Source organism: Dryobates pubescens, chromosome 27, assembly GCF_014839835.1.
Source record: "Dryobates pubescens isolate bDryPub1 chromosome 27, bDryPub1.pri, whole genome shotgun sequence".
Lineage (NCBI taxonomy): Eukaryota > Metazoa > Chordata > Aves > Piciformes > Picidae > Dryobates > Dryobates pubescens.
The window spans coordinates 4,962,674-4,987,408 of NC_071638.1; positions in this window are offsets into that span (position 1 = coordinate 4,962,674).

Genomic DNA, 24,735 nt, shown 5'->3' on the forward strand with positions numbered 1-24,735 from the left:
CAGTACTTTTAAATAGTATGCTGTGTCCTCTAGAAATTATATTCAAGATTTACTTACAGGTTATTGCATAAGCAGTACACATTTCAAGCATGATGTTGGGTAGAACTGACAGTTGATTAGGGGAAGTAAAAGGAAAACTATGATTAAGGTGGTTTTCTTTTACTTTCAGAGCTTTCTTTCCCTTCAATACAGTCTGGAACACAGTAATTTTCACCTGTGCTATTTGTGTGTGTAATGGACAGCTCTCATGGTAATAAGCTGTTCATTCCCTTTGAATATTTTTTCTCTTTAATTTTTATTTTCTTCTCAGTTCTGAAATTGTTCCTTGTGACGCTGTTGAGCAGCCCTTAAATCATTCAGTGGATCTGAGCTGCTCTTTCATAATCCACATATTGCAATAACTTCAAACTGCCTTTTTTTATGTGTTGCCACACTTCTTTATTATTTCATTAGTCCTTTATAAATATATAACTCAGCAATAATTGGCAAACAGACACACATATATATAGTTCATCAATAAGAAAGTTGGAAATCTGCACTGTGAGCAAGCATTTTCAGTAGAGTCTGACCTGACAGTGGTTAAAGAGGACTCTATGTTATAATGAAAGGATGTAGTTTTTATGTCCAAAATGTTCTGGGTAAAATTCTCACAAATTACTTTCATAGGACTGATTCTCATAGGTGAATAAAATTTGGCCTCTGATCTACTGCCTTATCTTGCTGTACATTTCCTAGCACTGTTTCCCATTGCTTTATAACGCAACTGTCCTGGTCTGGGTTTAAACAGAGCCAGTTCTGTCCAGTGATTTTGCTTTTCAGCTCAATCTCCTCTAAATAACTGCTGTTAACAGCATGTTTCTGAAGACAGTGTCTGCTTCTAGTAATGGTAATACCTAGTACCAATATCTGCTATGCAGATCAAGGTCGCTGCTATGTCTTCTGTTGGGCTGCAGAGTAAATGGTGGCACCTACAGGGAGAAGTGGACAGTTCAGCTGACCCTAAACTTGGCAGTGAGTTATTCCATACCATTTATATATCATAACTGGTGTAAAGCTGAGGAATCATAAGGCTCAAGGGTTTTTCCCTTCCTCTATCTTTTCTTCAGTGGCTCACATCTGATGGCTCTGATGCAGAACTCTTGACTGTTGTACCTTTCTTTCTAGTCTGTTTTCCTGAATCCAGTTCCACAATCCAGCTCCTGAATCTGGTTCCCATCCGCTGATGAGTCCAGTCTGGGACTTCTGCCACCACATCAGTAGTGATGGTGGCTAATTGCCATCAAGGGGATTGGGTTCAAACCTGGGTTTGTATATATTTATATATATTTAATTTTATGATTTTCATGAAAGTAATTTTAATTTTCCAGTCTTTAAGCCTCTCTCCTTTATTCCCTTTCTCTTCCCTGTGGGAAGGAACAGGGGTTCATAGAGAGTGTCTGCCACTTGTTTAGTGGCTGGCCCAGACGTAATCCTCGACAGTGACTAATGCAATATACTCCAGCTACTGTATCATGCTCGACTTCATGCCAGTCTGGCTCAGTTACAAGGGGATACTTATGTATATTGTCTACTCTACCTAGCTATTTGATTTAGCTTCTTTTTGTGTGCCAAGTTCAGTTTTCCTGCCATGAGCTTTACATATCTGGGTTTGGTTATAATGTAGGGACTGTGCTTGCTACTATCACCTTCTATTTTTCTTATAGTTAACATTACCTGGGGGTTTGGGCCCCATTTTCTTTCTTGTATCTTTCCAGTTTTCTTTTATTTTTTTCATTAAATACTCCCAGTGCATTAAAAAGTTGCTGTATTTATAAGGTTACACTGGGAGATTCAAACACTTCTTACTGTGAAGTACTCTATTGCAGTATCAAGCAATTTAGATGAGCAGGATAAATGACAGCAGCTTGGCTTTATTAAGGTTAATGGCTTGATGATTTACAAGTGAAGATATATTAGAGTCAAAATTATTTCATTAATTGTTCCATTAAACAATGTGAACTTTGAATATACTGCTCTAGAATGCCCTGGAGAGGTGTCATTACTGTTATATTAATTGTGACATGGCATCTATTTCAGATGTGAGAACAATTGAGGGAAAATAAGTAACTTCAAGGTTACTGTCTCCTGTCAGGCATTAGCAGACAATAACAAACTGAAAATTACCTCAGACAAAAACCAGGATAGGCTAATAGCAAGGCAGACTGTTGGACCTCCTGTGGCTTTAAACAGTGTTAAAGCCTGGGGTGTCTGGGTTTTGGAGGCTCTTACAATCGCCTGTAAGCTACAGTAACACCAGTGATGGAGAGCTGCCCCCTTGTCCCTCTCTCCATTTTAATCCAGTCAGAACTGCTCCTACATAAGCCTCAGCTGTGATCCATTGGGTTACAAACAGATAAAAGACTAATCAGCAAAGAGGTAGGAAGATCATCTGCATTTTATGGGATCAGAAATGTTTTTGAAGCAGAACAAATTCCCAAGTGGCACAATTAATGAAAGGAAAGCCTTCTGGAACTTTTCTGAGAGAAAAGAATGGGCACTGGGAAGCTCTTTCTGATACAAAGAACATTGTTTTTAACATTCACTGAAGGCATCTTAGAATTTAACAAGCACATATCAATAATCACATTGGGATGGTAATATTAAGTCATTATTTTACTCATCTTTTGCTTGCCATTGCTATTGTTTGTAATAACAAAACTGTATAGTGAAGCCAGCTGGTGAATGCTCTCATGTGAATTTTCAATTCACCAGGGATGTATCAACCTGCTGTGTTGTAATGTTTGTTTTCAGAAGTTTTTCACAGCAATATTTTGAGTTTTGAGGGGAAAGATCTGCACACTTCAGAGGAGATTTGAAATGGCAGAATATCCCTGAATATTCCTATACTCAGAAATACAGCAGTTATTCTTTTTTCATTAACAAGGGTAAATGTGACCGACTCAGCCTTGTTAGCTGTAAGCAGACCCATATTCCACGACTTCAGTAAAGCTACACCTTTCCCCACTCTGATTAAGTCTATTAAATCCTCCTCTCTTTTAGATACTTTTCCCTTTTGTACATGTCTACAGACTGACAAATCATTCAGGACAACTTGGTATAAGATTACTTGTAACAAGTAAAGTAAAGCAAGTCACAACAAGCAAACTAGTCTGCTTGATTAATAAACTGTTTTCTTCACTAAGCAATGAATGATGTTAGGATTTCAAGGATTTAGCTAGATGGTAAACATAAAATCCTTTAGCAGCAACGCTAACTGTACGGGGTTTTATTCACTTTTAATTTTTTCTTTCAGAACTGAAGAACTGCTTCTTCATTGTTCCCTCTGTCTTTCAACCTTCTAGCAACAAGCAAAGCTGGAAGATGTCACTGATCATGATAGGAAGAAAAGACTTGATAATTAGATTCTGCTTAGTGGCAGTACGTTGTCAGGGCTTTCAGGCAGTGCTCCACACAAGCAGCAAGTAACAAAAACTTGTATGAAACACAAAACCTTAAATTATTACCTGGATCTTGGAGTGGGGAAGGAGGGCTGGAGGATGGGAGTAGGGATTGGGAAGCATGGCTAATCTTGGTTTTTTCAAAAGATGGGCTACAAAATTGTTAAATATATTTTTCACCCAGAGTAAAGAATATTATTACTAGAACTATAAAAACAGGTTCTGGAAATTGCAGTGTTCCTTGCTGGGCAAACTTGTTCAGTCTGTGGTTTCTGCAATCCATTGCTCTCTGGGCATTAGTCTCACGTATAATGTTTCATGATGAAGGAGGTATCACACTTTGAACAACCCTTTGCTCACTTGGGCTTGCATGTAAACTATTGTAGTGGTTTGAAATACATAACGTTCCCCACTATCAGAATCATGAATTTACAACATTTTATGACTGTAGGGCATTACCATCCTGGACAGGAGATTCTCAGTCTGTCTCTCACTATTCTGGGTCTTGAGTGCATTATGCTTGTTTCAATCTATATTTTTCTCTTCCTATTCTTCCTGTTGTGCATAAATATTGACGGAATCTGATACTTTCATGGTGGAGGAGTAAAATATTATGTGTGAATCAACTCAGAGAACTCTCTCGCTGCCTTTTTTTCTCCCTCTTTTTCGTATCTCTTGGTAGGAGGGGAGGGAGGAGGCAGGAGAGGGAAGGGGGAAAGTGGAGAAGTATTTTTGCTCTCACTCTAAAATCATTACATCTATCCTCACCTGAGAGCTTTGGCTTGTCCACCAGGTCAGTGATGGAGTCTGAATTGGAGCAATAGAATAGAATAAAAGTGTGCAGTTGTGTAGCTTGAATGACAAATTTGCAGATATTGGAAGTGAAAGGACAGGTTAAGAACATGAACAACAGCAAAAAGGATTTTTTGAGGTTGTTTTCCTCCAGGAAATAGTTAGAAATAATTTACATTGGGTACAATTCAAGGGGAAGAGTTTACCCTTTAGGAACTGTATATGGGTTTCAAGAACAAAGGGATATTCTGGCAATACACTTCAGACATTATAGATAAAGCAACAATCAAAGGTTTATTGAAATGTTATATATTCCCCTCTTTTGGCTCTCTTTCATTCTGTAGTAGATTTTCTAAAGCTCAGTACCCCGTAAGTGTGGAACCCATGCAGAGACTAAATGAATATCACTCTTACCCTTCTAGTGCCCCAGCTCAGAGAGAAAGTTGGTTCTTATAAGGAGAAGAGAGGAGAAGAGAGGGGAAGGGAAGGGAAGGGAAGGGAAGGGAAGGGAAGGGAAGGGAAGGGAAGGGAAGGGAAGGGAAGGGAAGGGAAGGGAAGGGAAGGGAAGGGAAGGGAAGGGAAAATTAACCAGGTCGGAAGAGACCTTTGAGATCATCACACCCAACCCCTCATCCAACACCATCAAATCAACTAAACCATGCAACCAAGCATCCCATCAAGTCTCTTCCTAAACAGCTCCAGTGACGGCTACTTCACCACCTCCCCAGGCAGCACATTCCAATGGCCAATAAGTCTCTTTATGGAGAACTTCTTCCTAACATCCAGTCTAAACCTCCCCTGGCACAGTTTGAGACTGTGTCCTCTTCTTTTGGTGCTGGTTGCCTGGGAGAAGAGACGAACCCCCCACCTGGCAACAACCTCCCTTCAGGTAGTTGCAGACAGCAATAAGGTCATAAATAAATAAATAAATAAATGCCATAGTTTAGACAAAATTTCAGGTGCACCTTTAACATTTATTAATGTGCTTTTTTGTGATTTCTCAATGCTTCTTAAAAGAATTCAAGTTTTCTAGCAGAATAGCAGCATCTTAGCTGCTAAGCTGCTTTCTTAGTGACAGCTTTAGGGAGTATTGGCATTCAAATATTGCCTTTACCTTGTTCATTGCTCTTGTGAAACTGAGCACTTTTAAAATTTCCTTGCTGAAAATTAAAGAATAATGCAAAGAATTCAAAGAATGCAAATATTACTGTATAGTTTGCTTCTTGTTTCAGGATTCAAGTTCAAGCAGAGTATACCTAGAATAAGAAACTGAATACTCAAATTCAGTGCCTTTCTGACGTAGGCCATGGAATCACAGCTCAATGTGTTGGAATATTCAGGCATACTTTATTTTTGTGCAATGGCCAATACACAAATACAACAGGAGGGAATGACTTCTGAGGTTAATAACTACCTCATGCAGTAGGTAGAACAATTCCTTTTATTTACAGTATATGTTATTTACATTTCAATATCAGAAATTGAAAAAATGCTGAAAAATTACTAGGAAGAATTCATAGAATTCATAGAATCAATAAGGTTGGAAAAGACCTCAAAGGTCAAGTCCAACCTGTCACCCAAGACATCATGACTACTAAACCATGGCACCAAGTGTCACATCCAATCCCCTCTTGAACACCTCCAGGGATGGTGACTCCACCACCTCCCTGGGCAGCACATTCCAATGGCTAACAACTCTCTCTGTGATGAACTTTCTCCTCACCTCAAGCCTAAACTTCCCCTGGTGCAGCTTGGGGCTGTGTCCTCTAGTTCTGGTGCTGGTTGCCTGGGAGAAGAGACCAACCCTCTCCTGGCTACAACCTCCCTTCAGGTAATTGTAGAGAGCAATAAGGTCTCCTCTGAGCCTCCTCTTCTCCAGGCTAAACAATCCCAGCTCCCTCAGCCTCTCCTCACAGGGCTGTGCTGGAGGCCTCTCCCCAGCCTCATTGTCCTTCTCTGGACATGTTCAAGAGTCTCAATGCCCTTCTTAAATTGAGGGACAGAGAACTGGACACAGGACTCAAGGTGTGGCCTAACCAGTGCTGAGTACAGGGGCACGACAACTTCCCTGCTCCTTCTGGCCACACTATTTCTGATGCAGGCCAGGATGCCATTGGACTTCTTAGCCACCTGGGCACACTGCTGGCTCATGTTCAGCCAGCTGTCAATCAGTACCCCCAGGTCCCTTTCTGTCTGGCTGCTCTCCAGCCACTCTGACCCCAGCCTGTAGTGCTGCATGGGGTTTTTGTGGCCAGTGTGCAGAACCTGGCACTTGGACTTGTTGAATGACATCGTGTTGGATTCTGCCCATCTGTCCAGCCTGCCAAGGTCCCCCTGGTGAGCCCTTCCACCCTCTAACTGATGAACACTGCTCCCAACTTGGTGTCATCTGCAAATTTACTGATGACTGACTCAATCCCCTCACCTAGATCATCAATAAAGATATTGAACAGGATGGGGCCCAGCACTGATCCCAGATGGCACATATTTTCTCAATACAAAGTGCTCTGATGTGTGCCTTTGCATTTTCACTGCTAAAGAGGCTTGAATATATAGAGATCATATTCATTTCTATGATCTCAAAGGTCTCTTCCAACCTAGCCTATTCTATGCTATGCTATGCTATGCTATTCTATTAGTAAAATGTTCTTCCAGACTGCAATGGGTAGAGCATTTATGTGGATATAGAGTCCATTTAAAGTCTCTACTTAAAAGGAAAAAAAAGCCACAACAAAACAAGCATCAACAAAATAAAACAAATCCCAAACAAACAAACCAAAAGCAAATAAGGAAAAACAAACAAAGAAATAAAGTATTTATTTGTACCAAATGGATCAGATTCAGCATGGCATTTCTACAAACACTCTCTTGGAAGGATCAATATATTTAACAGGTTTTGAAAAGGGATATAAATCATTGTGTTCCTCCTCATGAATTTATAAGGTTCCCTGTCTGGTTTAAACCATCTTACTGAATTCCCATTTTGGATACATTTCTCTTGCTATGCCTTGTACAAGGGCACCAAACTCGCATCTCAGGCAGTTTTCAGTATTACACATTCCTTTCACACCTAGGCTTAGTCCAGCCACAATCCACAGCTACTGGCACTTTGAGAACACATTGGCAAAACTATAGTTTTAAATTCCCCTTAGGGGTATAATTCTCTGTTCCTGAAATGTTTCTGCTTTCACAGCTTTATATGATCAATCATTGCTCCTGGATGTAACTAATCACAGAACTTAGTGCATACAAATTTCTTATTTGTTGAGAATATTGTCATCAGAGAATTAATCATCAGTAAGTTTTTACTGTATTTATGCATGCCGCGTCAATAATCAAAGTGAATTTAGTCAATTCAGCTTCACAAATAAGAATGTAGAAATAAGCCTGAGTGAGAGGAAAACTTAGGTTCCAAGTTTTAAAATTAGAATCCCTACCTGTAAGGACTTTTAGTATATCTCTCAGAATTTGGCTTTGTATCCTGCTTCTTTTCATGCACACTTTTTAGCAGCTAGATTGTAAAGCTCAGACACTGTTTAGAAGTATAACTTTACCATAGCATATGAGCACAAAGCATATGAGCATAAAGCATCAACAGAAGGATGTATTTACCTTTATTTACAAACTATGGAAGCATACATCTAGACTTGGCAGCCTTCTTTAAAGTTAAGCATGAAAATTAGATAATTCACATTAAACTATTGAAATCCGTTGCCACACTCATAAAGTCAAACCCACATAGAGACTGAAATCTAAATACCCTATACAACTTAAATATTTTTCTGAATATTCATTTATTCCCTCCCTAAATGCTCTTGAAAACAATAGATAAGCTAACATATCTAGTCCCTCTCCCACATCAAGGTACACTGTAAAAGAATTCCTCTTTCAACTTGAATCCCTACAGCATTAGCCTGGAGAAGAGGAGGCTGAGGGGAGATCTTATTGCTGTCTACAGCTACCTGTAGGGACGTTGTAGACAGGCGGGGGCTGGTCTCTTCTCTCAGGCAACCAGCACCAGAACAGGAGGACACAGTCTCAAGCTGCACTAGGGAAGGTTTAGGCTGGATGTTAGGAAGAAGTTCTTCACAGAAAGAGAGATTGCCCATTGGAATGGGCTGCCTGAGGAGGTGGTGGAGTTGCCATCACTGGAGGTGTTTAAGAAGAGACTGGACAGGGCACTTGGTGCCATGGTTTAGTTGATTAGATGGTGTTGGATGATGGGTTGGACTCGATGACCTCAAAGATCTCTTCCAACCTGATCTAGTCTATTCTAGTCTAGTCTAAAGCTCTTATTGATGTAAAATGCATGCATAGGACGAAAGCACTCCCAGTTTCATAGCTGAACAGGAAAATAACACAAAGGAATCAAATGTGTCCCTTGAGAACAAAAAGGAAAGATTCTGCTGGGAACTACAAACTGCTTTTTCTGTGTCTCATTTGAATGTTATTCATTGCATCTTAATTTCGCCCACCCCCAGATATGGCTGAATTCAACAAACAGGTAACAAGGATGGGTTGCTCTCTAGATTTTTTGAGCTGTTCTGGTGAAAGCTGCCTGTCAAAAAAATGACAGATGTTCTCAACATTTCAAGATGAACAAGAAATATGGCAGGTGCTGTCATATGCGATGATCTTGAAGGTGTCTTCCAACCTGGTTTATTCTATGTATTATATGTATTCTATGTATTAAATCTCTGGAAGTGAGATGCTGTTCTGTTACATATTTACTAGTCATTATCTGGAAAAGGTTTCAGTATACCATTTTCAGATAAGAGTTCTCTTATTACCCACTTCCACCCCCACCTCACCCTTGTCAAATGACCAAAGTATATAAAGGGATATTAGTCTCCTCTTGGTGAGTACACCGATCTTGTCAGGCTACCACTTATACAGAGCTGCTTTTGGGGGTTTTATCATGAAGAGTGGCTTACCACTACAAAGCAGAGAAAGACTAAAGAGATTTCAGAGAGTCATCTATCAACATGCAGTCTTTAAACCACTAAGATTTAAAGTGTTTAGAAAATATGAAGTCTTCTGAGGGACATTACACGAAAAAATGCTGGACTGAGAGAAAACAGAGCTACAGAAACAACCTAAGAATGGCAAAAGAGGATAAAATCTTTCCCCCTACCTAGTTTTAGACATTTATATGGAAATAGTCATTTTAGCTCTCAACAGCAAGGCATGATGACTTCAGATAAGAGTTGCTTCCCATAGATATAGAAAAAAAAGGAGTTGTATAAAATTAAATAATAATATTTTTTACTGCACTGAAGGAATGTCTAATATTCCAATATTCTTTTTCTCTTCTCTTTATTCTATATTCAATTATAAGTCCATAGTTTAACAATCTGCTTCCTTGTTCTGAAGAATACTTTCCCCATGAAGAGACGTACGAAACTTGTGACGTGTCATCAAAGCTAAGCAGCAGCAGATCATTTTTACTAGTGAAGTATCATCACCTGTATCCAGCCCTTTCTATGTTTCAAATAGTGTTTTCTGTATACTGTTATCTAATGGTATTTGTTAAACTCAGTGAATAGGGAGAGAGCAGTGAGGCTTTACATGTGTTACTTATTTTTAGATTGCCAGTCTGAAGTAACATTAGGTGTGAGGACCGCAGGCAGAGCTAGGTTTCATCTTAGTAAAACAAACTCCAGATGTTCACATTGTATCTCTTATGTCTTTCTTCTTTGCTCCAGTATTAAAGGACTTGTGTTTTATCTGCAGTTCACAGCAAATCATTTGCACATCAACACATCGGATACGCTGTGACAATTGCCAGTCTTATTTTGAGCAACACACATTTTGTTCCTCACCACATTTAGACATTTCCACATATGCTTCGGCTGCCACATTAAACAAAAATAATAACCAGTTAATGCAAAATCACCAGATGCTTCTGACAGTGCTGGGCCCCGGTGTAGAATAGAATGGAATGGAATGGAATGGAATGGAATGGAATGGAATGGAATGGAATGGAATGGAATAGAATAGAATAGAATAGAATAGAATAGAATAGAATAGAATAGAATAGAATGGAATAGAATGGAATGGAATAGAATGGAATAGAATGGAATGGAATAGAATAGACCAGGTTGGAAGAGAACTTCAAGATCATTGTATCCAACCTATCATCCAACACCACCCAACCAACTAAACCATGCAACCTAGCACCCTATCAAGTCTCCTCCTGAACACCTCCAGTGATGGTGACTCCACCACCTCCTAGGGCATCCCATTCCAATGGGCAATCACTCTGTGTAAAACTTCCTCTTAACCTCCAGCCTAAATCTCCCCTGGCGCAGCCTGACACTGTGTCCTCTTGTTCTGGTGATGGTTGCCTGGGAGAAGAGACCAACCTCTGCCTGTCTACAACCCCCCTTCAGGTAGTTGTAGACAGCAATAAGGTCACCCCTGAGTCTCCTCTTCTCCAGACTAAGCAATCCCAGCTCCCTCAGTCTCTCCTCACAGGGCTGTGTTCCAAGCCTCTCATCAACTTTGTTGCCCTTCTCTGGACACACTCCAGCAAGTCAACCTCCTTCCTAAACTGGGGGACCCAGAACTGCACACAGGACTCTAGGTGTGGCCTAACCAGTGCAGTGTACAGGGGCAGAATGACCTCCCTGCTCCTGCTGGCCACACTGTTCCTGATGCAGGCCAGGATGCCATTGGCCCTCCTGGCTGCCTGGGCACACTGCTGCCTCATGTTCAGCCTACCATCGACCAGTACCCCCAGGTCCCTCTCTGCCTGGCTGCTCTCCAGCCACTCTGACCCCAGCCTGTAGCGCTGCATGGGGTTGTTGTGGCCAATGTGCAGAACCTGGCACTTGGATGTGTTCAATCTCATGCCGTTGGACTCTGCCCATCTGTCCAGCCTGTCCAGGTCCCTCTGCAGAGCCTCTCTACCCTCCAGCAGATCAACTCCTGCCCCCAGCTTGGTGTTGTCCACAAATTTACTGATGATGACTCAATGCCCTCATCCAGATCATCAATAAAGATGTTAAAGAGCACGGGGCCCAGCACTGATCCCTGGGGCACACCACTAGTGACTGGCTGCCAGCTGGATGTGGCATCTGGACAGATGGGCAGAATCCACCAGGCGGGTCACCTGATCATAGAAGTAGATCAGGTTGGTCAGGGAGGACCTACCCTTCCTAAACCCATGCTGGCTGGGCCTGATCCCTTGGCCATCCTGTAAGTGCTGTGTGATTGCACACAAGATGACCTGTTCCATAATCCATAATCGGTGACAGGTTGGACTTGATGATCTTTGAGGTCTTTTCCAACCTTATTAATTGTATGATTCCATGATTAGCCTGGTCACTGCTAGTTATCAAATAATGTAGAGATTTGAACTGGGGTCTTCTTTTTACTGAGATCATAAGAAAAGTCACAGACTGACGAGGACATGCTCATATAGCTAGAAGTTTTGTTCTTTATAGTCTTTGCAGAAAATTCTGTAACACATGAAGCAGCTAAATGATATAATTGTTTTCAAGCAAAATCTCTTTCATATGTCCACAGAAACTTGTGGATGTTTTTGAGGCACAGGGGCATTTCACATTCAGCAGCAGCACCATTCTATGAATAACAGAGGTCTCTGTCCTAGGTTAACACATCTGTTGTCACACACCCCTACATACACACACACCCATCCCTCCTAGTGGGGCCAATCAGTTTAAATCAATACAATACCTGAAGAGCATATTTGGAGCTACCTCTTATGTGATTCTACAGAATTCCCTCGGTTTCACAAAATAGGACTATTACTGCAATATAGATAAAAGATGCTACCTTTTTGTTGATTAAATTACTATTTACAAGGTTGTCTAATCAAATTGAGAACCATTAAGAGAGTGCAAGACCATAGTCAGATGACTGTTGACAAGGCTTCTCAGCTCTGTCCCAGTTCCACAACAGGGCAAGATCTAGCATGCACCGTTGTCATAATCTTTCTTTCTGTGCTTCCTACACACCTTTCTTCTCTTCTAAGTAAAAGAAACCCAGGCACACAAGTCCAGAGCAATGGGTAACATGGCCCAATAGCCCTATTACAGACATCAGCAGCTTGGATGGTTACACACACCCTGACATACGTAGAGTCCTGCAGAAAGAAGCTCTATTTTTTGTTAAAGCAGTCTCATTTATCCTGTAAGAAGCAGGATAAAGCTTTCTCCTGGAAGTTTTCTCCCCACTTGACCTCAATAAGCCTGTAGGAAGCAGTTTAGTTTCTTCAATATGTGTGTGTAAGCTGACACCAGAAACTCATTTCTTTAATAAATACACTAAATGCTAACTATTTCCTAGCCTGACTTCCTGCAGAAGATTTCATTAAGAAGTGGCTATAGAATCAAGTGCACTTGTGAGTACTGATTGCCACTTTATCCTGTATGTGAATCACAGTCTGTTCAATGTGGCAAAGTGCTCATTCTCTTCATTCACATTCACTTCTCTAAAGAAATGTTCATAAATATTTTTTTTTATTTCAGTCACATTCTTCTAGCTTGCTCAGGATTCAGTGGCATGCATGCCACAGTACACAACATATTGTGTGAAAGTTCTCTACAACACAGTCTGTTCCTTTTAAAGTATCTCCCATCATTTTTCCTTATAGATGCTGTCAAAACCAAGTTAGACAACATACTATTAGATAAAACATCGTGTTTCAAAATATACCAAGAGCATGCAGCTAAAGACAATGTAAATGGGACTTGTGGAATCACAGAATCACCAAGGTTGGGAGAGACCTCAAGGATCATCAAGTCTAACCTGTCACTGCAGACCTCATGACTAAACCATGGCAGCAAGTGCATTTCCTCCTCGGGATAAGGAGGAGTCAGTGTTTTGAAATATTTTTGGCAACGAAATCTCTAAAGCAGACCACGAGTGCTAAAGAGCTTGTCAGTTTGGGAGCTAATCCATATGCCAAGGAAGCATTAAACAAATATGCAGCGACTGGGAATGACCAGATACGAATAAAACTTCTGCAAGGAAATCAAGCCAAACTGCTGGGATCTGTAAGGTGAAATTTTAAATCGCTTTTGACAAGGTGGAAAAGCAGACAGGGTCAGAGTGTAGCAATAGTATAATGAGCATGATTAACTTGCTGTGGACCAGCTCCCTGGCAGCAGGATTTTACACCAGCTGTGTTGTAGAATAAATGACAGTTGAGAGAAGACGTGGAACTCAAGGTGCAGAGGCATGCAGAAATGAAAGAAATAAAAAGGGGGGAGGAGGAAGTGAATAAGCAATGTTTTCATTTCCTAATCGCATGCTTTGGCAGTGGCCACCACAAGTTATGCGTTTCTTCTTAAAGCCATTGGTCTGCCTTTTCTACTGGAAACCAGGTAAAGGACCTCAACTACCTCCAAATATACCATTCAACAACAAAGCTTTTATTCTCTGAGTGGATAGTGTATTTATTTAATCCTTTAATATAATGTTAGGCCCTTCTTAAGTTCTCAGATCAGACTGAATTCTTCCTTTCTATGAACAGAATAGAATAGAATAGAATAGAATAGAATAGAATAGAATAGAATAGAATTAACCAGGTTGGAAGAGACCTTCGAGATCATCATGTCCAACCTATCATCCGACACCACCTAATCAACTAAACCATGCAACCAAGCATCCTGTCAAGCCTCGCCCTGAACACCCCCAGTGACGGCAACCCCACCACCTCCTCAGGCAGCCCATTCCAGTGGGCAATCACTCTCTCTGTGTAAAACTTCCTCCTAACCTCCAGCCTAAACCTCCCCTGATGCAGCCTGAGACTGTGTCCTCTTGTTCTGGGACTGGTTGCCTGGGAGAAGAGACAAACCCCCACCTCACTACAACCCCCCTTCAGGTAGTTGTAGAAAGCAATAAGGTCACCCCTGAGTCTCCTCTTCTCCAGACTAAGCAACCCCAGCTCCCTCAATCTCTCCTCATAGGGCTTGTGCTCCAAGCCCCTCACCAACCTTGTTGCCCTTTTCTGGACACGCTCCAGCAAGACAACATCCTTCCTAGACTGAGGGGCCCAGAACTGGACACAGTACTCAAGGTGCGGCCTAACCAGTGCAGTGTACCAGTGTACCAGTGTACCAGTGCAGTGGGTGGGTAGTAGAGTCCTCCAGAATATCCAAAGCTCAAATTATCAAGGCAGAGAGGGAAGGCAAATTTCTCCTGTTCATGGTTAAATGAGTGCATTGAGAAGTAATGTTTTGTAGGGATGAGTGCAGAATTGGCTCCTAAGGTCTCACCAGCCTTTAATGGGTGGCCTGATGCTAACAGCATCAGTTTCTGCCATCTGTTCATAAGGGCACCACTGGCTGTGGAAGGTGGATGTCTAAAACTGAATTGTGCGAATACCTCACCTAACAAAACCATCAGTGCAGTAGATAATGGAAGATAGGAGAAAACTTAGAGTAACTAAATTATTCAATTATTTAGAAGACCACATCCATTTTTTCAGCTCTTTTGATTTAAAAACTACACGTCAAGTATCGAAGTAAACTGTATTTACTGACTACAAATAAATCGACAAATAAATGTATCTGCATAAACCAAATCTTACTTTCAGAACTATGTTCTTTCTCATAAATACATTTCATTTTTTCATATTTTTCATAAATACATGTCCTAAACACACTAAGCAACACCTGCAGACACGTTACCATTTACAATTTGTTTTGAACGAATGGTCTTGGACTTGTCTTGTTCTTTTAATTTCTAGGATTTGTATATGTTGTATTATTCCTAATGCTTAATAAAAGGGGGCAAATTATAATACCATATGATGTCATGGAATCATAGAATCAATAAGTTTGGAAAAGACCTGAAGGATCATCAGGTCCAACCTGTCACCACAAACCTCATGACTACTAAACCATGGCACCAAGTGCCAAGTGCCACATCCAATCCCTTTTTGAACACCTCCAGGGATGGTAACTCCACCACCTCCCTGGGCAGCTGTCCCAGTTTGAAGGCAGATCCTTCCTTGCCTCCTACCAGGGCAGAAAAAAACAAGACTCAAACAAAAGGATTGCAGAAGTGATGGAAAGTTTAAATGGAAAAGCAGTGAAGTGTTTTACAGAGAACCACAAGCACAGTGACAAAAGAGATCCCAAAGCATACCCAGAAGCCTCCCAGCACTCCCCTCTCCCCACCTGTGGGTATACCCAAAACCCCCAGGGCTCTTTCTTCCCCCCCTCCACTGTTAGGCTAATCTCAGCTGGCCAGATCTGAGATTGCCCTTCCCCCTTCTCCTCTTGGCATTAGGCCTAGCCAGGCCTAAGAAGCCTTGAGATAACTCCCCTTCCATTACCAGGTAGGGAGCATCTCTCACGGATGCAGCAATGGAAGAAAGAGAAAGTGTGAGACCTTGCAGATGGATTTATAGGGAGCAGGATATTATGGGTATGAAATATGCAGCTTTCTGTGTCCACCCACGGGGCTGGACACCCAGGGAACCAAAGGTTTATCTTGTGTGGTAGCAGCAGAAGGCACCCAGCCTAAACTACCACAGCAGCACATTCCAATGGCTAACAACTCTAGCTGTGAAGAACTTTCTCCTCAGTTCAAGCCTAAACTTCCCCTGGTGCAGTTTGAGACTGTGTCCTCTAGAGCAGCTAGTGATAAAACTAAGGCATTTACACTTGTACAAGTGTATATATACTTAGTGTATACAAATCTATTTAGGATTAAAAAATGTGTACGAGTGAAAAGACAGTTGTTCAAATATTTATTTTAAAGCACTATCTGGTTTAAATTCAAATAAATATTGGTACTTATTTTGTTGCCATATTTGCTGAGAGACAATTTTGTAGCAATGCATTTCAAGAGAGTTCCACGGGGTATTAAATATGGACATGAGGCCAGGGTATTAAATATGGACATGAAGCAATGATAAAGATTAAAGCTAATGAGAAACTAAGCATAGCAGAAATCAGGCATATTTTGACAGATTGTTAATCATCTATATTTAGACAGATTGTTAATCATCTAACTGTTTAAACACGAAGTCCCTGAAGAACAGTCAGTGTTAAAGACATCCCTGAGAAATGTGTCTACATGAAGGAAAGGTTTTTACTCTAAAAGTGTTTATTTGGATGTTTTAATTAGCTATTTAAGAATACTTTAGTCTGAAAGCATCTAAAAATTATATTGCTGTCAATAAGAGCATGCCTTTTCAGCAATGACCTTCATTGCTTCCTTTCTTTCTTTTTTTCCTTTTCTAATTAGAGTCTGGAGAAACATCTATTCCAGACCAGTTTCCACATCAGTACTGAAGCAAGTTAAATTGTTTCAGCTCTCTTTATAAGAGATGAACAAGCTCAAGGCTACAGTCTTACTCCCCCTTCCTGCTTTTATTTATGTCATACTTAATTCCATCTTACCTGGTCTTCCAGCAATTAAGAACTATATTAGGAAAGTTTGCATGGAAAACTCTGACTTAGAAACTGAATACAAAGTTTGCATGGAAAACTCTGACTTAGAACATGAATAAAAAGATGTTTTCAACTATTCTTTAATCTCATGAGTGAAACTCTCACTGCACTGAGCTTAAAAGAGCATTTCATAGTGATCTTGTATCTGAAATATATCTGGGATCAACCTGGCTAACATTTACTCTACAAGTAAATTTATATATCTTTAGATCTTTGGATGAAATCAAAAAGGAGAAACTGCTCACAGGAATAAGGACTCTAATCTTCAACTCTAAAATTATCATTTATTGATGGTTAGAATGACAGTTTACTCTTTGGTTCTATTGCATAAAGCATCTGCTGCCATGAATATGACCAGAAATGAGGTAACTCCTTAGTTTGCAGTGCAATGTAGTTAGATGTATTTTGTTTATGTGGCAAAGTTTTGGCAGGGGAAGGGCCTTGGATGTGGCCTCTGTAAGACACTAGGAGCAGCCTACTTGTCAAACAGAACCAATTCCAGCTGGCTCCAAAACAGACCCACTGCCAGCCAAAGCTGAACCCAGAAGCAACAATAACAGTGCCTCAGAAAAATATGTGTATGATAAAGAGTAGAACACACTGCACAGCAGCTGTGAGAGAGAGGAGCAAGAAATATGTGAGAATTAGCCCTGCAGGCACTAAAGTCAGTGAAGAAGAGGAGAAGCTTCTCCAGACACCAGAGCAGAGATTCCCTTCCACCTGTGCAGACACCATGGTTGTTCCCCTGCAGGCCATGGAATAAACTAAATTAATCTTCTGCGAGTTGTGTATGTTTTGCCTGTTATGGTGATTGATGTGTAAACTTCCTGTCCTTATCTCAAACCACAAGCTTTTCTGTTTCATTTTCTCCCTCAGTCCTGCTGAGGACAGAGAGTGAAAACGCCCTGATGGACACCTGGCAATCAGCCAAGGTCATCCCACTACAGAAATCTATAATTTTGTCACATTAGATGAGTCCCTTTTCCCAGTTCTGCTGTATTATCTGGCTTATGATGGGGTAGGTGGTATTGATTTCCCTAATATGCTAATCCAGTCTCTGCCAGTGTCCTTTGAAGCTGATGTCTCTTTTGTGCTATGATCCTAATCACATAAGGCCAATACTTTGACAGGGAGAAGTCATTCACACAAACCGTTCCAAAATTGCAATTCTCATCAGTTAGCAAGTTGTTTTTTTTTCCTAAGATTGAGTTCCATGTTTAATATTTGCATCTAAGTTATGCTGATATATCTGCAAATAATCACCCAAGGCTTTGCACATTCATTTTCAGAGGAATATCAGTGAATTGCTTATGTAGATTTTCTGCATCTGGAATTGCAAATTTTGCAGTTACCGGAGTTCACATTTTAAAATGTGGCCCCATTAGTGCAAATTATACAGAAGCAGCATCTGCTGAAACTTCAAGTCAAAATGGTACACACAATAGCTAAGATTCTAGGAAATCATAGAATCATTGAATCAACAAGGTTGGAAAAGACCTCAGAGATCAAGTCCAACCTATCACCGAACACCTCATGACTAACTAAACCATGGCTTCAAGTGCAATGAAGCATGGAAGGGAAAAGTGGCTTCTGAGTCTGAGCCCTCTCTAATGACAAAAGCCATTGTGCCCCTGTACTCAGCACAGGCTAGGCCACACATTGAGTCCTGTGTCCAGTTCTGGGGCCCTCAATGTAAGGAGGACATTGAGACTCTTGAACGTGTCCAGAGAAGGGCAACGAGGCTGGGGAGAGGCCTCCAGCACAAGGCCTACGAGGAGAGGCTGAGGGGGCTGCTGTTGTTTAGCCTGGAGAAGAGGAGGTTCACTTGAGACCTTATTGCTGTTGCTGACTACTTGAAGGGAGGTTGTAGCCAGGAGGGGATTGGTCTCTTCTCCCAGGCAATCAGCACCAGAACAAGAGGACACAGCCTCAAGCTGCACCAGGGGAAGTTTAGGCTTGAGGTGAGGAAAAATTTCTTCACAGAGAGAGTTGTTAGCCATTGGAATGTGCTGCTGAAGGTGTTGGAGTCACCATCCCTGGAGGTGTTCAAGAGGGTATTGGATGGGGCACTTGGTACCATGGTTTAGTAGTCATGAGGTCTGTGGTGGCAGGTTGGACCTGATGATCTCTGAGGTCTTTTCCAACCTTATCAATTCTATGATTCTGTACGAGAAAGTAACATTGGTAACATAAAAGTTAGCAAATGATTTAGAGAAAGGCTTTGATACATCTTGTTGGTGCATGTGATGGCAAACTGGAATTTGCATGTGAATGGCAAAAAGTATAAAATGATAGACACTAATGGCAAGAAGTGCACCGTATGTAGTACTTGATGTAAGTAGCAGTGGTACCTGCAAATTTGAATGTGCAAATTTGAATGCCAATAGTGAAAAGGAGACCAGACCCTGTACTCTCAAGGCCCCACAAATATATGTATTTTTTTCACACAGTATTTGGCATAGGAATAGTTTCAAGGTAATGGAGGTTGTGATTATTATTTAGTTGTCAGACTTTGCATAATTATTCGAAATGTACACAGAGTACATAAGGACAAGGTACAAGCTTGCTATGCATACAGAAACTAGTGCAGGAAAAGGTGATATGACAACGCTAATGATAAAAAAAAATGACTGCAGATTGTAACAAAAGCATCAATATTTATCACAAGTACCCAGTCATCAGGGAGCACTTTACGGAAACTATTACGCTAGAGCTCTCTAGTCATTCACCTTGTTACAGTGTACTGCTGGGTGTGCTGGTTTTATCTGAGGTAGAGTTTATTTTTTCCACAACAATAGCTTGTATAGAATGCAATTAACCAGGTTGGAAGAGACCTTTGAAATCATCAAGTCCAACCTATCGTCTGAAACTATCTTATCAACTAAACCATGGCACCAAGCACCCCGTCCAGTCTCTTCTTAAACACCTCCAGTGATGATGACTCCACCACCTCCCTTGGCAGCCCATTCCAATGGCCAATCACTCTTTCTATGAAGCTGTGGTTTGTATATGTGATCAAAACAATGTTGATAACATACTGATTTTTAAGCTATTGCTGAACAATGCTGTGGTGGGTTGAAGTTTCCCCCAGTACTAACTTTTAGCCAGACTAACTCAGTTAGAAGCAAATGCAGCTGTGTTTACGAGTAAAAACTACACTCTACAATGGAATGCAATGAATATGTACAAAATACACAGGATTTACAACATTATACAGATATTTACAATTAGCAAACAACACAACACCCCCAACCCCTCATCAATAAAACCAAGCAAGCTGCTCCACTGCCCCTCCCCAAACCTCCCAGACCCCCTTGCACCAAGAGAGAGAGAGAGAAGCTAAGAGAAAAGCAGTGGGTTAGGCTTATTGCAAGGTCAGCCAGAAATGTTATCTTTTCCCAGACAAAGCAGAACAGCCAAGATCAGAGGAGAGGAGAAAAGGAATGAAATGTGAAGAATTGTTATGATACAACTTCTCTTATCCCAGACATTTATCCAATGAATTTGTTTAGAATAATCCTTTGTTTTCCTTTTTACACTCAATAGTGATTTATTTCTATTTTTCCACTTTTCTGCTTGAAATCTGCAGCTAAATTTTAAAGGCATAGCCTAAAACTACCACAAATGCTTATACATCATCAAGGCCTTTTTATTCTGGTTCTCACACTACCCACCGGTAAGTAGACTAGGGGTGCAGAAGAATTTCAGAGGGAGCACAGCTAAAATCGTTTACTCCAACTTACTAGAGGGATATTCGAGACTATATGATGCTGATGTCTTAGGAGAGCAGTCCTCAAATATGTGTCATTGAATAGTCAGTACATTTGGCTGGCAATTGGACAGTTTGCAGAAACAGCCTGCTTATGGCCAAAGTTGTTTCTTCTGAAGTGATTAGACTTATAAATCCATCCAAACAGTTAGACACAGAAGAGTGCAAGTTTGTCCAAGACAGATTACTATCAACAATTAGAAACAGTCCTTTGACACTCTGTGGTGCAGTTAAGTGTCATGAACTGTATATGGCTGTGTGTTTATAAAAAAAATTATTCCTGATAATATGAAATGTGCCTTTTAGGATATTGGTAGCCTCTTTTCTTTTGAGTAGTCAAATGCATTCTGGTTTCTTTCTCTAGAGAAGATGTACTAAATCATGTACTAAATCTGCACAAGCAGGACGTGGACGTATTGGAGTGGATCCAGAGGAAAGACACACACAAAAAAATCAGAGGGCTGGAGCACCTTTCCTTTCAAGAAAGGCTGAGGTTTGGGGTAGTTTAGCCTGGGGAAGAGGATACTAGGAAACTCTATTACAGCCATTCAATATATAAAGGGGGAAAGATGAACAAGGGGGAAAGAACAACGGAGGAAGTCTTTTTACCAGGGCCTGTAGTGGTATGATGAGGGGCAAGATTTTTGGTTATTGGCTAATTCAGAATACATGTCACAAAGGATTCAACACCCCTAACAAATCTAAAACTTACAACTTTTCAGTCATGGTGCAAAACCAGACTCTTCAGGAAGTTCTTTGCTAAACAAAATAGGTATATGGTTTCTCATCTAGAGGACTGAGAAACATCATAACTCTTCAACAATAATTAAATACCTGAATATTCAATTAATTCTACATTTAGGATAACTTTAACCATATGTGTTTATAAATAAATTACAAAGATTGTTGCTCTGATATGTAGATTAAATGCAAATGTTTTGGTTTTTTTCCATAACACGGGAAAAGTTATAGATAAGAAAAAATCTTTTTGCCTATGATAATTATACATGATATATGTATAACACTAGATATGAAATTAATTAACAGGAGTAGCTATAGAATTCAATGTAGACAAAGTACAGCTCATAAAAATATGTAGGTTTTAGAACACCTTTTCTCTATACCTGAGAACTGCTTTGCAAGAACCTTGATGACTGCTATTAGAATGATTTGATGGACTTTTCCTTTCCTTTTGGTGTATCAGTTTGTTTATAACATTGTGATTATAAAACACCAAAAAAATGTAATTTTGCATTTGATGGCTATTTGCCATCAACTTAAGAAAAGTTCCATGATTTCAGCATTATAGTAATGTGATTAATTTACCTTCTTCCCTATCAGTGAAAACTTTCAGATGGATAACTGCTGTGGCACTTTCTGTATAGACATAAATCTTTCTGTCAGAAAGATTGACTAACCTTGTGTCTTGAGTTCAATTAAAACTGAAGGAACAAAGCACCAAGGACAAATTTCTTAACATAAACAAATAACAAACAAAAACCTCTGAAACAGTAATTGCTCTACCAAACAGAAAAGCAAATACTCCAAATAGAGAATAAATGCTTCAATGCTATGGGAGGATTAATAAAAATTGTTGCTCATCTGAAATTTTGCCTTTTATGGGTTTTTAGATGAAAATAACATGTATACTGATTAGCCAGAATTCTCACCCCTTTGACCGTATGTCACGAGGCAAAATGGTGTTAGCCATGTTCCTAAACTTCACTGTTGTTAGTTCTTTCGAAGAACAAAGTGTTAGTGATAGATTAACCAAGTCCTGTTTACTTTTAGTTTCCCCCTTCAGAAGATACAATTATTTGTGAATTATTCCATGTGAGTATCCTAGAGTCTCAATGTCCTTCTTAAATTGAGGGGCCCAGAACTGGACATCGTACTCAAGGTATGGCCTAACCAGTGCTGAGCACAGGGGCAGAATGTACTTCTATAGTTTTGTAAATGCTTCTATTTTATGGGTGACTCTTTGCATACCTACCACTCTTGTCACATGTGGAAAAAAATTAATCCTATGGTTTTTGTTTGCACAACTGCAATGTTAAAAGAAATGACATTTTATTTGTGCTATTGTTCAACAACTTTGATTCCTAACTCCAGTCCAAGAATAATAACTGCTTGTGTCAGCTTACAGATGGCAATGTCTCACTGCCCATAAAGAAAAGCATTTCATAAACACACAGCCATACAAATAAATTTGAGTTCCTGCAAACATATAGGCATCTTGATCATTATTTTGTTCCTTGAATCTCACTATAGTTTTAAATTTCTAGTACCGATTTGTCTTGGTCCAGAGAGGGAAAGAATGGGCTGCCTGAGGAGGTGGTGGGGTCGCCATCGCTGTGGGTGTTCAGGACGAGGCTTGACAGGATGCTTGGTTGCATGGTTTAGTTGATTAGATGGTGTTGGATGATAGGTTGGACACGATGATCTTGAAGGTCTCTTCCAACCTGGTCTATTCTATTCTATTCTATTCTATTCTATTCTATTCTATTCTATTCTATTCTATTCTATTCTATTCTATTCTATACAGAAAAGGTTGGCCATATTTTTGCATGTCAAAGAAAAAGAAATAAATGAAATTCAGCCTGAGGGAGATACCTAGCATGGAAAAAAACTTCACACAATGTAAGTTTAGTAACCTTGTAAATAACCAAAAGCAAATCCTTATAATGGAAAGTGTTGAGCAACCTTAGTAAAAGGCACTCAATGTCACAAGATCTACCTCTAACAATTTTTCTTAATGCAGCTGTGTTCTGTCTTTCAGTTCCCCAGCTGAAAACTCGTTTCAGAGATATATTTGTCATTCTTAATAAAGTTCAGTGACAACAATTTTGTTTATAAACAGATGCTCAGGAAATAACTGTGTTAAAAGTATTCCTTTTTTCATTTCTCTGGTGTAAGGCTATGATTTTTTTATTATTATTTTTAGGCTTTGGAAGACAAATATTTTTATTTTAAAGTTGACAAGTGTGCTACATTAAAAACATGCCCCACTTCTGCACTCCTAAGAAAACAAAGCTAACAATGAAATGCCATTCATTGTGTCAAAGGCTTAGGTTGGAAGGGACCTCAGAGACCGTCTGATCCAACTCCCCTGCTATGGGCACAGACACCTCTCAACTAGACTTGGTTGCCCAAGGCCTCATCCAATCTGGCCATAAGCACCTCCAAGGAGGGGGCATCCAGAACCTCCCTGGGTAGTCTATTCCAGAATCTTACCACCCTTGTACTAAAGAACTTCCTAAGATCCAGTCTTGTGGCAATCATAGCAATAAGTAGTGTGAGCAATCTGGTAATATAAGCTTAGAGCTTGATATAGTGGTAGGCCATGCTTAGCATAAGTGTAGAAGTAACTAGCAGTTTAGCAAAACAGTGCTGTGCTAGCAGCGTGTAACTAAAGCAAAGTACTGGTAGCTGTAAACACAGAGAATTATCTTGGAATAGCAGGATGCATATGCTGATCAACAACTTCTCATGATATTAGTAGTTTAACCACTAATGTATAACAGTAGGGCATGTGGAGAATTGTGGGGAGCCAATGAAGTTCTGCCAACTATGCTCTGTGAGTCTGTGTGTCTATATAAGCTGTAGAAGTTCCTTAATTAAACTGAACAATACTTAGATCATATTGGTCATTCGTATTGATTCCGAACTCCATTGTCAACACAGTCTCAGCCTGCTCTCCCTCAGCTGAAGGCCATTGCTCCTGGCTCTAGAATGATAAGCCTCTTTGGACTTTTCACCATGTGGTAGCAAGGCACCCCCATGACCCCACACCCCCTCTCTGCCTTCATAGACCACCAGGCTTGGGGTCAGAAAGATCTGCAAGGGTTCCCAAAGGGTACAAAACATTTCTCTTTTCCCCATCATGCTTCTAAACATGACCCTGGCCTGTGTGTTCACTGAGCTTCTGAAACATGGGGAGAAAAAAACATAGTTCAGACATATAGACATTACAGATGAATATGGTGAAGAAAATAAGCAACCTTCTCTTGTGCATCAGAATCTGTGAGGACAGTTAAAGCTGTTTGACTTTATTGTTCCACTTCACCTGGCACTAAGCAATAAAAAATCTGTACAACAGGGAGGGCTTGAGCCCCTCCTCTGCGTGGGGAGTTGGGGGGAGCTTTGAGATCTGTGTTCTGAGAAATGAAAACAAGACCCCAACATTTGTGGAATCGTTTATGTCTTGGCTAAACTGAGCTGTTTGCCTTCTTGTTTGCTGCTCCAAAAACCAATTTTGTCTTGGTTGCAGTCCTGTTCTTGCCTTGTTTTGACAGTTCACCTC